Below are 14303 nucleotides of genomic sequence, written 5' to 3' on the forward strand. Positions count from 1 at the left end.
GTCCCGGGATCGAGTCCCACATCGGGCTCCCTGCTCAGCAGGGAGTCTGCTTCTCCCTCTGACCCTCCTCCCTCTCATGCTGTCTCTCATTCTCTCTCTCGCAAATAAATAAAAAATTAAAAAAAAAAAAAAGAAAGCCATTCAACTTCCTTCCCTACCCCACCTACCCCTACTTCATTGGAAACCCTGGTTGTGTTTCCAACGAAACCCTTCCCACCTGGCCTTACTCTGCATCTCCTGGTTTTACAGAAAAGTGAGGGTAAAGGACTCTGCTGCAGGTTGTTCTTTGATTTTTAAGAAGATTGTTGTCCTGCCTGTCTTGATTGTCCCCAGTCTCCTTGGATTCTGTGGAATATAATAGAGGAGGGAGGAGAAGCAGTGCTCCCTTAGTGGTTATCCTCGAGGCATTTAGAATGTGCCTGTTGTGTTTCCTTGCAAACACACCCCCCTTATATCTATTCTGTGAGAGAAATAGGCAGTTTCCCCTCCTATTCAATAAATGTTTATTATGTTCAATATTGAGAAAAATACAGAAATAGTCCTGATGGGGTAGATTCGTCTAAAAGGATTAGCAAGAGAATGTAAGCATGCAACCAAGAGGTGCTGAGTCAAAGGTCGGAAAGATTTGGAGTGGGAGAGTGGAATGATCACGAGGACAATGATAAATGTGTAAACTCAGTGCAGCGGGAGCCCCCTTGACTCCGTTTTATAGGAGCACAGACTAGTCAAGAGAAGGTAAGAGATTTGCCCAGGTTTGGCACAGTAGAACCCAGTTGAACCCAGGCACTGCCCAGTCCCGAACTGGCCATGGCCAGATACAAAGAACGCCAGAACACTCTGAAATTCTCTTCCCTTTTGTTGCTTGAGAAGCGTCCTGGAGGAGGTGCAACTTGAAAGGGAGCCTTTGAGAGTAGTTCAGAGTTAAATAGGAAGAAGAGCAGACAGTCCATAGGAAGGAGACCAAGCATGCGCAGGTGGGAGTGGATGTTGTTTGCACAGTGAGTGGGAATAGGGGCACTTTGTAGAAGGGAGTGTGTGTTGTGGAGCTTGGTGGAAAGTCAGGTACTGGGGGAGACTGGCGTTAGGGAGCCATGGAAGCGAAGCCCAGGCATGGAGAATGTGGTCTGTTAGGCAATGAGGAGTTACTGCAGGCCCTCGAAAAGCAGAAATGGGGTTACTAGGTACGGTTGTCTTTGGAACAGTATGTTAGCTGCTGTGTATGGGTAGATTGAAAAGGGGCAGCCTAGAATGTAGGAGGCCAACAAAGAGAGTAGAAGGCAAATCTGGTTGAGCCTCTGGATTTTTAGGCAGATTTGGGCAGCTGGGTAATGGTTTTCTTTGTCACCGAACCTCTTTGATTCATCCTAAGCTGTGTGTTTGAGCAAGGAACACAACCTTCTCCAACTGAAAAGGTATAAAAGTAACCATACAGCCCTTAGCTAAAACTGCTGCGTAAGCATTTAGGCTAAAAAAGGAGTAAGTTGTAACTTGAGTAGAATGTGATGAGGGATTATATTAGGGTAGCAATGGTACATATCTATCCTTGCCATTCTAAGAATAAATAAGTCATAAAAAGTTCCTAAATATGAAAAGCTAGGAAAATTAGAAAGAAACTGTATAATTATTTTCAGGTATGACTATGTGGAAACTCCCAAAACCCTGAAAATAAATAATAATAAGAGTTTATTAGGGCTACCCCATTCAGAAGAAAGGAGTGCATATATTAATATTAGATGCAGTAGACTTCAGATCAAGGAAAATTTCGGGGATACAAAAAGACAGTACATAATGATAAAAAAGTTCCATTCATCAAAGAAGACCTAATAAACTTAAATGTGTATGCACCCTGAGAATAGAGGTTCAAAATACATGAAGAAAGAAGTGATAGAGCTGAAAGGAGTAGATAAATCCACAGTTCTACATGGGGACTTCAATACTGCACTCTCAGTTATTGATAAAATTAGTAGACAGCAAATTAACAAGAATATAGAAGAACCAAATAACACTCTAAAGGAACTGGATCTGATTGACATTTGTAGAAAACTCCACCCAATAACAAGAGAATGTATATTCTTTCTTTAAGTACACTCCAAGCCCAGACATAGAGCCCAGTGCAGGGCTTAAACTTATGACCCTGAGATCAAGACCTGAGCTGAGATCAAGAGTCGGACACTCAACCGACTGAGCCACCCAGGTGCTCCAAGAATGCATATTCTTTTCAAGTGCCCCTGAGACACTTACCAAGTTTGACCATACCTGGGTCATAAAATAAATCTTAAAAATTTTGAAATCATATAAAGTATGATTGAATTCAAGTAGAAACCAGTAACAGAAAGATAACTAAAAAAATCCTGATGTTAAATGATACATTTCTAAACAATCCTAAGCCAAAGAGGAGATTTCATGGGAAATTTAAAAATGTTTTGAATGAATATGAAAACACAACACATCAAAATTTGTGGGATGCCCCTAACCTTAGAGGGGCATTAATAGCCTTAAATGCTTATATTACAAGAACAGTCACTTTCTGGTGGTGATGACTTCCCCCACGGGAACATGCCCCTCATGAAGGACCTCCTGTCCCCATCCCTGGAAGAGAAGAGAAAGCACAAGAAGTGCCTGGTGCAGAGCCCCAACTCCTACTTCATGGATGTGAGGTGCCTGGGATGATACAAAGTCACCACCATCTTTAGCCACACACAAATGGTAGTTTTGTGTTTGCTGCTCCATTGTCTTCTGCCAGCCCACAGGAGGAAAAGCAAGGCTTACAGAAGGATGCTTCTTCAGATGAAAGCAGCACTAAAAGCACCATGAATCAACATGAGTGGGAAACTATCCCAATAAACAGATTTTGGATACAAAAAAAAGAAAAGAACAGTCTCTAATCAATAATCTAAGCTTTTACCTTAAGAAAATAGAAAAAATACAAAATAAAACCAAATTAAAGACGTGATAAAGAATAAAGAGATGATTGGTAATCAGTGAAATAGCAAAGTAGTAGAGAGGATAAATGAAATTAAAAGATGATGTTCTGAAAAGATCAATACAGTTGATCTAACAAAACCAAATAGGGAAAAAAATAAGACAGAGATGATCACTATCAGGAATAAAAGAGGATATCACTACTGACTCGACAGGTCATTAAAAGGATTAAAAAATACTACAGACAACTCTGCACATAACTTACACAACTTAAACTGTACTTACTCTTTGAAAGCCACAGACTACCAAAATTCACCAAAGAGACAGATAACTGGAATAGTCTTACATCTATAAAGAAATTGAATTCTTTCCAAAAACAAAACTGCAGGTCCAGATGGTTTCACTGGTGAATGCTACAAAACATTTAAAGAAATAACATCTGTTCTACACAATTTTGTTCAGAAAATAGAAGAGAACACTCCCTGCCTAGTTTGTGAAGGACACAGCATTACCCTGATAACAAAACGAGGCATAGACATTACAAGAAAACCACAGACCACAGCCCTCATGAATGTAAATGCAAAAATCCTCAAAATATCAGCAAATCAAATGCAGCAATATATAAAAAGAATAATACACTATGACCAAGTAGGGTTTATCTCAGGAATATGTGATTGGTCCAAATTCACAAATCAGTGTAACCTCCCACATTAAATGATAGAAGAAAAAACAAATACTCATATCAACTGGTACAGCAAAAGCATATGACCAAAAAAAAAAAAGCCTATGACAAAATTAAAATCTATTCATGATTATATTAGGAACTCGAATTATATATAAAATAAAATACTGAGGAATCTATGACAAAGCTCCTAGAACTCATAAGTGAACTTATCAAAGTCTCAAGTTGCAAAATGAACTTACAAAAGTCAGTCGTATTTTTATATACTTGCAGTGAACAATTGGAAGTAAAATTTAGAAAACAAACTTTAGATAAATCTAGTAAAACATGCAGGATCCGTATACTGAAAACTACAAAACAGTGATGAAAGAAATTAAAGATCTAAATAAATGGGGAGACATTGTATTCAAGATTGCAAGACTCAATTTAGTTATGATGTCAGTTCTCCCTTGTATTGATCTATAGGTTTAATGCAATTTCCATAAAAATTTCAGCAAGATATTTTTGTAGATACAGACAATCTAACTGGAAAATTTTCATGGAAAGGCAAAGGAACTAGAGTATTGAAAACAATTTTGAAAAAGAAGAATATCATTGGAGGGATCACACTACCCAATTTTAATAATTACTGTGAAGCTACTATAATCATCATCTAAGGTACTGATGAAGACATATACACTTAGATCAGTTGAACAGAAGAGAGAATCCAGAAAAAGACTCACACAAATTTGGTCAGTTGATTTTGGGCAAAGATGAAGAGGTAGTTTGATGGAGAAATTATTGTCTTTTCAACAAATGGTGTTGGAACAATTGGACCTCACATAAATAAATCATGTAGCATCTCCTGTTTTGTGTCTGGCTTCTTTCAATGTATTACTTTTTTTTTTTTTATTTGAGAGAGAGAATGAAATAGAGAGCATGAGAGGAGGGAGGTTCAGAGAGAGAAGCAGACTCCCTGCCGAGCAGGGAGCCCGATGCGGGACTCGATCCTGGGACTCCAGGATCATGACCTGAGCCAAAGGCAGTCGCTTAACCAACTGAGCCACCCAGGCACCCTCAATGTATTACTTTTGATATTCATCCATGTTGTTGTATGTATCTTCCTCTTTAGTATTTCCCTTGCTCAACTATCACCATAATTTGTTTATTATTCACCTACTGGTGGACATTTGGATTATTTCCAGTTTTAGGCTTTTCTGAAAAAATATGCTCTGAACATTCTTATATATTTTTGTGAACATATGCTTTTGTTTCTTTGGATACATACCCACGAGTATAAATGTTGGTCAATTTTATAAAAAACTGTCAAACATTTTTCCAAAGTGTTTGTATCACTTTACACCCACCAGTTATGTATGAGTCCAGTTACTCTCTTACCTATATCAATACTTGGTATTGTCAGTCCTTTGGATTTTTATCACTTACTGGGTGTGTAGTGGTATCTCATTTGGGTTTATTTTGCATTTCACTAACAAGAAAAGATGTCAAAACCTTTTCGTGAGCTTATTGGGCACTCAGATACCTTCTTTTGTGAAATGCCTGCATAATATTTTGCCCATACTTAAATTCTGTATCTCTTCATTATTGATTTGTAGGTGTTCTTTATATATTTTGGATAGAAATCTTTTGTATTAGTAACATTATGCCAGCTATTGTTTGTTTTTCCTACTTTATTGATGTCTTTTGATGGATGGAAGTTTTAGATTTTGATAAAATACACATTATCATTTTTTCTTGTAGGGTTAGTAGTTTTTGTATCCTGTTGAAGAAATCATTGCCTATCCCATAGAATAAAATATTCTTCTGTATTTTCTTGCTAATTATTGTACCTTTCATAGGTCTATAACCCACCTTAAATAAGTATCTGAGTGTGTTTTAACATAGGGGTCAATTTTATCTTTCTTTTCTAGATGGATACCAAATTTCCCTAGCCCCATGTATTGAAAAGTCCATCCTTTCCTCATTGTATTACACTTAATCTCTCTGTCACAAGTCAATGGACAGTATATGCGGGTCTGTTTCTGGACTGTTTCTGTTGCATTTTACCCATCTTTTACATGTTTTAAATCTTTTGTTAACTACTCAATATTTTATGACACATTTAAAAACTTCCATTAAAAAAAAAAAAGAAAAAAAGTTACTAGTTATGGAGGGTGAAAACTGTTTCATTAAGACTTACCTTCACATTATGACCTGGGAAATGGATTATTAAACTATTATTGACTCTATACTGTGTGCCTGGCACTATCATGAGAACACAAAAATGAGTAAGAGGGCAAAACTATAAAACTACTAGAAGATAACAAGAGAAAACCTGGATGACCTTAGGTATGGCATGACGATTTTTTTTTTAAGATTTTTATTTATTTTTATTTTACTATGTTATGTTAATCACTATACATTATATCATTAGTTTTTGATGTAGTGTTCCATGATTCACTGTTTGTGTATAATACCCAGTGCTCCATTCAGTACGTGCCCTCTTTAATACCCATCACCAGGCTAACCCATCCCCCCACCCCCCTCCCCTCTAGAACCCTCAGTTTGTTTCTCAGAGTCCATCGTCTCTCATGGTTCATCTCCCTCTCCGATTTCCCCCCCTTCATTTTTCCCCTCCTGCTATCTTCTTCTTCTTCTTCTTCTTTTTTTTAACATATAATGTATTATTTGTTTCAGAGGTACAGGTCTGTGATTCAACAGTGTTACACAATTCACAGCGCTCACCATAGCACATACCCTCCCCAATGTCTATCACCCAGCCACGCCATCCCTCCTACCCCCCACCACTCCAGCAACCCTCAGTTTGTTTCCTGAGATTAAGAATTCCTCGGAGTTGGGGCGCCTAGGTGGCTCAGTCGTTAAGCGTCTGCCTTTGGCTCAGGTCAGGATCCCAGGGCCCTGGGATCGGGCCCCGCATCGGACTCTGCTCCGCGGGAGGCCTGCTTCTCCCTCTCCCACTCTCCCTGCTTGGGTTCCCTCTCTCACTGTGTTTCTCCCTGCAAATAAATAAATAAATAATCTTAAAAAAAAAAAAAAAAAGAATTCCTCGGGGCACCTGGGTGGCTCAGTCGTTAAGCGTCTGCCTTCGGCTCAGGTCATGGTCCCAGGGTCCTGGGATCGAGCCTTGCATCGGGCTCCCTGCTCTGTGGGAAGCCTGCTTCTCCCTCTCCCACTCCCCCTGCTTGTGTTCCCTCTCTCACTGTGTCTCTCTCTGTCAAATAAATAAATAAAATCTTTAAAAAAAAAAAAAGAATTCCTCATATCAGTGAGATCATATGATACATGTCTTTCTCTGATTGACTTATTTCGCTCAGCATAATACCCTCCAGTTCCATCCACGTCGTTGCATGGCAAGATTTCATTCCTTTTGATGGCTGCATAATATTCCATTGTATATATATACCACATCTTCTTTATCCATTCATCTGTTGATGGACATCTTGGCTCTTTCCATAGCTTGGCTATTGTGGACACTGCTGCTATAAACATCGGGGTGCACATTACCCCTTCAGATCCCTACATTTGTATCTTTAGGGTAAATACCCAGTAGTGCAATTGCTGGATTGTATGGTAGCTCTTCAACTTTTTGAGGAACCTCCATACTGTTTTCCAGAGTGGCTGCTTTTAATTTATTTATTAGAGAGAGAGCCCATGTACAAGTGGGGGGGGGGCGGGGGGAGAGAGAGAATCTCAAGCTGACTCTGCACTGAGCACAGAACCCAATGCTGGGCTCAGTCTCACGACCCTGAGATCATGACCGGAGTTGAAATCAAGAGTTGGACGCTTAACTGACTGAGCCACCCAGGCACCCCCTGACTATTTAGATATAAAACTGAAGACATGATCCATGAAAGAAATAACTGATAACCTGGACTTTATGAAAATTAAATTTTCTGCTCTGCAGAAATTCTCTTGACAGTATGAAATGTCTGTATAATCTTCTGTGCATACTTAGATGCTTATCTTGTCAAGAGAACAAGAAGATGAACCACAGACTGGGAGAAAATATTTGCAAAAGACACATTTGATAAAGGACTGTTATCCAAAATATATAAAGAACTGTTAAAACTCAACAATAAACAACCCCGTGAAATAATGGGACCAAAGATCTTAACAGACACCTCACCAAAGTAGATATATAGACGGCAAATGAGCATATGAAAAGATTCTTCATGTCACAGGTTATTAGGGAAATGTGAATTAAACAACAGTGAGATACCACTACATACCTGTTAGAATAGTCAAAAAGTGAAAGAAGCCAATCTGGAAAGGCTACATATTATGGTTCCAACTATATGATGTTCTGGAAAAGGCAAAACTATGGAGGCAGTAAAAAGATCAGTGGTTGCTAGGTATTTGGAGGAGGAGGAGGAGGGATGAATAGGCAGAGCACAGAGTATTTTTAAGGCAGTGAAAGAACACTGTATGTTACTATAATGATGGATATATGTCATCATTGAGTTGGGCCTTTGTCCAAACTCAGAATATATAATACCAAGAATGAATCTTAATGTAAACTATGGACTTTGGATGCTAATGATGCATCAGTGTAGGTTCATCAACTGCAACAAATATACCACTCTTTATTCATAACAACATCTGCTGCACTACACGGATAGATTTTGCTTTCTGTCTTCTTTCATCCACAGGATCTCTTAACTCAGAAATCTGCCTTGGTAAAATCTACAACTTAGTGTGGTTCTCTAACATAGAGTACTGCTCTGTCTGGCAATCGCTCTCGACAATGGATAATCACCAACAGGTTGTTTCTTGGGAGGGCATGATTGTCTTTGTGATAAAATGAATCTTCAGAGTCCCAGATTCCCTTAATACTTTTAATCAACTTGACCATCAAACGCTCTTGAAGTACTTCGTACGATATTTGTGCCTGCACCTAAGGAGATAAACCCTGCTGGAGGAAGTGGCTCAACAAGGCATGTTGGTTCTGTGAGTTCTTTACCACCCAACTCCAGTGGGCCCCCATTGGTGCCTCTGAATCCTACCATTTGCCAGATCCATTTGTTCATTCTCCAAAACAATGGTATTCCTTTCTTTTTCTACTTCCCTCAAACTTCCGCCTTCCAACACTTTCTCTCAGGGCCACCCTCACCTACTTTCTAGAGGAAATTGAAGCTCTATTAGATGGATGGGATAACCTCATTTTCCATTGGGAAGTCAAAGATCACCTAAATCTCTAAAGATTTCTCTCTTCCTAATGGAGGAGGTGTCCTATTTTCTCTCTTTTTCCTATCCTTCAATCTCTGCTCTGGGTCATATCTCCTCCTGAACCTTTTCATGCTAGCAAATATCCTTTCTCTCTCCTGTATATTCAATTCCTCTTTCAAGTAGTTGGTTCCACCAACATTTGAACATGTTGGTCCCTTCTGTCTCAGCAACAAAACTTCCCTTGACCCTCTCCAACTCCCACTTACCTCTCCTCTCCAGATTTTTGGGAAAGACTTGTTTGTATTCAATGTCTCCATTACTTGGCCTCACGTTCACTCTGTATCCCACCTTATCTGGCTTCTGGCCTTACTCCTTACCCACACCATTCTGCCTGAACTCAGTAAGGCACCAAAAAGGCAGCAGATTCCATATTGCTAAATTTCACGGGCATCTTTGAGTCTTTATTATTTTTTCAGCAGCAGTTGGTATTGTTGATCACTTTTTCTCAAAAGGCTTTTTTATCCTCCTTGGCTTCCGTGATACCATATTCTGCTGGGGCTCTTCCTGTTTTCCTGGCCATTCCTTATCTGTCTCCATTGCAGGAAATAATGGATTTCCTCATGGATCATTCTATAATCTCTCCCTATGCAATTTCCTTCATGCCCTTGGCTTCGGTGATCATTCTGTGCAGATGACTCACACTTCTCATAGTCCTCTTTGAGCTGCAATAGCAGATCCACAGGACTTTCTATGCCATGGAAAAGAGTTTGAATTTTGAGCAAAGGAGTAGTAGGATTTTACTGTCTTTTTAAAAAGATCAGTCTTCTTCTTGGTATGTGCAGAATAAACAGAGGCAAGAGTGGAAACAGGGAAACCTCTTATGAGGTTAATATCCAGAAAAAAAGTCCTGGGGACATCTCCAGTGGAATATTCAAAGGCGTACCTCATACTCAACGTTTCTAAGGCTTATTTCATAATCTTCTGCCTGGGCTTCCCTATTGTAGTGTCTGCCATCACCATCTGGCCAGTTGGACTGGTCAGATACCTTGACCCCACGTGTCTTAGTAGTTGGGGCTACTGTAATAAAATACCATAGTCTGGGTGGCTTATAAACAACAGAAATTTATTTCTTACAGTGCTGGAGGCTGCAAATCCAAGACCGAGATACTAGCCTGGTCAGGTTCTGGTGAGCACCCTCTTCCTGGTTCACAGGCGGCACCATCTTGCTATGTCCACACGTGGTGGAAGGGGCTAAGGATCTCTTTGGAACCTCTTTTTATAAGAACATTAATCTCATTCATGAAGACTCCACCCTCATGACCCAAGCACCTCCCAGAGGCTCCACCTCCTAATACTATCATCTTTGAGACTTAGGATTTCAACGTAGGAATTTTGCAGGGACACAGGCATTCAAACCATCATACCACCTCTTCCTTCCAATTCGCCATCATGTACTCTGGTCTCCTCTCACTGTTTCTTACACAGTAGCTTTCATAGTCTTCAAAATGCAGATCTGATGTCATCCCCAGGCTATTATTATTATTATTTTTTTAGTGCTGTTTACATCACTCTGAAGGTAACGACTAAAAGCTTTACAATGCCCATATAAGGTTCTTCACAGTCTGGTCTTGATGTACCTCTGAAACCTCCTTTCCTCCCTCCCTCCTTTTGCTTCTGCACTGTTCTGCCTTCTGCTTGCACTGCTCTCTGCCCCCCGATCCCTGTTGCCTACGCATATGCTATTGTTCTAGAATCTTGGCTAAAATATCATTTTTGGTGAAGATTGCCCATAGTGTTTGACCCTAATTTTTTTAGGCTTCTCTTAGTTCCCAAATATATACTCATTTGTAGAGTAATTTGATTACTATCTTTTTATGACATTAAGGACATTTTATGACATTGTTTTCATCAGAGTTCTCCGGAGAAACAGAACCAATAGGATGTATGCATGTAGACGAGAGAGATTTATTTTAAGGAATTGGCACATGTGATGGTGGGATCTAGCAAGTCTGAAATCTGTAGGGCAGTCCAGCAGGCTGGAGACACAGGGGATAGTTGATATTGCAGTCTTGAGTCTGAAGGCAATCTGGAGGCAGAATTCATTCTTCCTCAGGGGACCTCAGTCTTTTCTCTAAAGACCTTCAACTGATTGGAGGAGGCTCACCCACATTATGGAGAGTGCTGTAGGCTGAATGTTTGTGTTCTCCCAAAATTCATGCGTTGAGACCTATTCCCCTGTGTATTGGTATTTGGAGGTGGAACCATTGGGAGGTGATAGGAGATGAGGGTGGAGCCATCATAATGGGATTATTGCTCTTATAAAAGAGACCCCAGAGAGATTCCTGTCCTCTTCTAGAACATGAGGACACAGTAAAAAGACAGCATCTGTGAACCAGGAAGTGGGCCCTCACCAGACATGGAATCTGCTGACACCTTGATCATGGACTTCTAGCCTCCAGAACTGTGAGAAATAAATTTCTCTTGTTTGTAGGGCCATCTAGTCTGTGGTATTATGTTATAGCAGCCCACATGGACCAAGACAGAGCATAATCTGCTTTACTTAAAGTCTACTAATTTAAATGTTATTCACATCTAAAAAATACCTTCAACACCTCGACTGATGTTTGACCCAAAACTGGATACCATTGCCTAGCCAAGTTGTCACATAAAATTAACCATCACAGGGACCATGTCTGTCTTAGCCCAACATTGTATGATCAGTAGAAGGCTCTCAATAAATATTGATTGAATGGGTTTGGGAGTGTTGGATTTCTAGATTTTTCTACCTGTAGCCAACACCAGTGGGGGTAATGCATTTCATAGCTGCATGCACTGTTCTTCAGAGTCATTCTTTGCATTCATTCTAAAATATTTTTCTGCTAAACACTTTTTTGATACAAGAAATATCTCTAATTTTTGACAAATTTTCTTCTTTGTAATTCATGTAGTCCCTCTTAGCTTGTTACTTTTTAAAAAAAGATTTATTTATTTGAGAGAGAGTGGTCATAAGCATGCAAGGGGAGAGGCAAAGGGAGAGGGAAAGAATCCTCAAGCAGACTCCCCGCTGAGTGCAGAGCCTGATGTTGGACTCAATCCCATGACCGTAAGTTCATGACCTGAGCTGAAATCAAGAGTCAGATGCTTAGCGGACTGAGTCACCCAGGCACCCTTCTTAGCTTGTTTCTTTACAAATTTTCTTAAGGAGTCTCATAAGGAAGCTTTATTAGCCATTTGACTTAACCATTTGATTTACTCTTCTCTGGTCTTCCTCTTTGTGTCTTTTTCCTGTTTTCTTGGGTGTAGTAACCAGAGCCAACTTTGTCCCTGTGTAACTGGACCATGACTTTATTTGAGGAGATAATTGCATTTTTATTTCCCAATGCACTTCGATTTTATTGGCCATTTTGGCTACAGAAGCACATTGTGCTGAATTTTCTGTTTCTAAACCCAAACTTATTCTGGCCCTGTCTCCAGAGTTTTCTATTTCTGTCATTGGTGCCAGACAGTGAGACAAGAATGCTTGGAGTCATCCTTGACTTTTCCACCCCCACCGTTCCCATTCTATTACAAGATTTTCTTGGTTCTTTCTTGAAAATTTGGTCCCTCAAAATTGATCCTTTTATTTTTCCATTTCTTCCAACAAGCCCCCATGAGCTCATGCATAATAATAGATCTATTATTGGTTGTTTACCACTATGTTCTCCCAGCTTCAACCTGCTGTAGCCAGCAATGCCAGGTGAATCTTCCTAAGTATTCGCTTGAGTACACTTTCTTCTCCCAACTCCTGACACTCAGTCACACACTTTATTTCCTTGCTTTATTGGGCCTTTAATGCAGAGGGTTATGTTCATCTAACTTTTCAGATCATGGCATATATCATTATTTAATCCCCTTTTGGCGCTTTCTCCATAGAGTTTGAATGTATTGTCTTTAGTCTCTGTATATTCTTATAAGCTGTGTCTTGTCATTTTGGGTATTTACATGAATTGTACTCTAGGTCTCATTTCGTTTTATATATATCACCACTTTTCAGATCTGTCCATGATACAGCGTGAACATACTCTCCAGTGCTTCTAATGGCTGCTTTTCTTTTATTCGCATCACTCTCTGTATTTATTAGAGTTTAGTACTTTTCTCTGTAGAGATCTAATACATTGGTTAGTTTCTATATATTTCATGGTTTATATCATTCTTGTGATTGACATTAAGGTATATTTTATAGTTGGGTTTTGCTGCAGTAATGAGATTGATGTTTTATAGATTATCCTATGTCAGCAACCTTGATGGAGTCTCTTATTCATCTCATAGTTGGCTGTGTACGAACTTAATATTACACCGAACCGTATGGTATTACTGATATTTGACTATTTTTGCCTACAGCATTACAAAAACGAATTTCAAATGGTTCAACCTAAAAATGAGTATATTTTTTATTTTTAAATTAAAAATGTTCAAAAATGATTATATTATTTGCAGATAATGATAGTTTTTTCCTCTTGTTTTATACCTTGTATTTCTTTTCTCTCTCTCGATGTTTTAGAAGTTTTAGACCATGTTAAATAGCACTGCTAATGAGTACTGTGGAGCTTTCCTGTTAACTGTATTTGTCCTAGGTTTTTCGTTCATGTGTACTCTATCAAGTTTAAGAAGTTCCTTCTTTTCCTAGTTTGCAATGAAATATTTTCATTTAAAAACAAAAATCTCAAATAGATACTGAATTATATGGTCTTTATGTATCCATTGAGATAGTCATATAATTTTTCTCTTTTATTATATATATGTGTAGTTCATGAAATTGACAGATGATTTTTATGTTGAATCATCTTGGCATTACTGGGATAAAGTCTAATTATATATTTTCAAAATATGCAACTGCATTTGTTTAGTTAATATTTTATTTTGGGTTTTTATCTTACATTCATAAGGAAACTGGTCTATAACTCTATTTTCTTATAATCCTTTTGTGGCTTAGAAATCAAGTTTGCAAGGGGTTCTTGGGTGGCTCAGTCCTTAAGTGTATGCCTTCGGCTCAGGTCATTATCCCAGCATAGCAAGGAGCCTGCTTCTCCCTCTGCCTGCCCCTCCCCCTGCTTGTGTTCCCTTTCTTGCTGTCAAATAAATAAAATCTTAAAAAAAGAAATCAAGTTTGCAAAGTAGTCTCATTAAGTTTGGCAACTTTCATATCTATTTTCTGGAACAGTATGAATAAAGTAGGTATTAATTGTTCCATCAAGGGGTGAGCTCACCTAAAATCTATTGGGTCTTGGAGTCTGTCAGCCATAAAAATAAATCGTTTATTTGGGGATAGCAGAGGAATTACAATTGGGGACATGCAGATACTATGGTGAATCATCCCAGAGTGTAGACAACAAAGGAGAGGAGCCTTCTTTTGGCGAGGAAAGAAGGTTAGGGGAGATACTGTTGGAATAAAAGTCCACTGGGGTAGAGGGAGAGTTGAGGGCTCTGGCGACTTCTCATTGGCTGGTTCACGGTGATTCTCATTGGCTGGGTCCCCCTGATTCTTATTGGTTGG

The 14303-nt window shown here is 39.1% G+C and overlaps 1 protein-coding gene and 1 pseudogene across 3 annotated transcripts in view; both read left to right on the forward strand.

The window, feature by feature from the left end:
* The window catches only part of ARHGAP44 (Rho GTPase activating protein 44), a 164543-nt gene that overhangs the window by 20585 nt on the left and 129655 nt on the right, over positions 1-14303 (forward strand). The gene's annotated exons all lie outside the window — the stretch shown is intronic.
* On the forward strand, positions 2557-2803 carry LOC118000089 (annotated as a pseudogene).

Source organism: Mirounga leonina, unplaced genomic scaffold, assembly GCF_011800145.1.
Source record: "Mirounga leonina isolate KUSES-001 unplaced genomic scaffold, KU_Mleo_1.0 Mir_488, whole genome shotgun sequence".
Classification (NCBI taxonomy): domain Eukaryota; kingdom Metazoa; phylum Chordata; class Mammalia; order Carnivora; family Phocidae; genus Mirounga; species Mirounga leonina.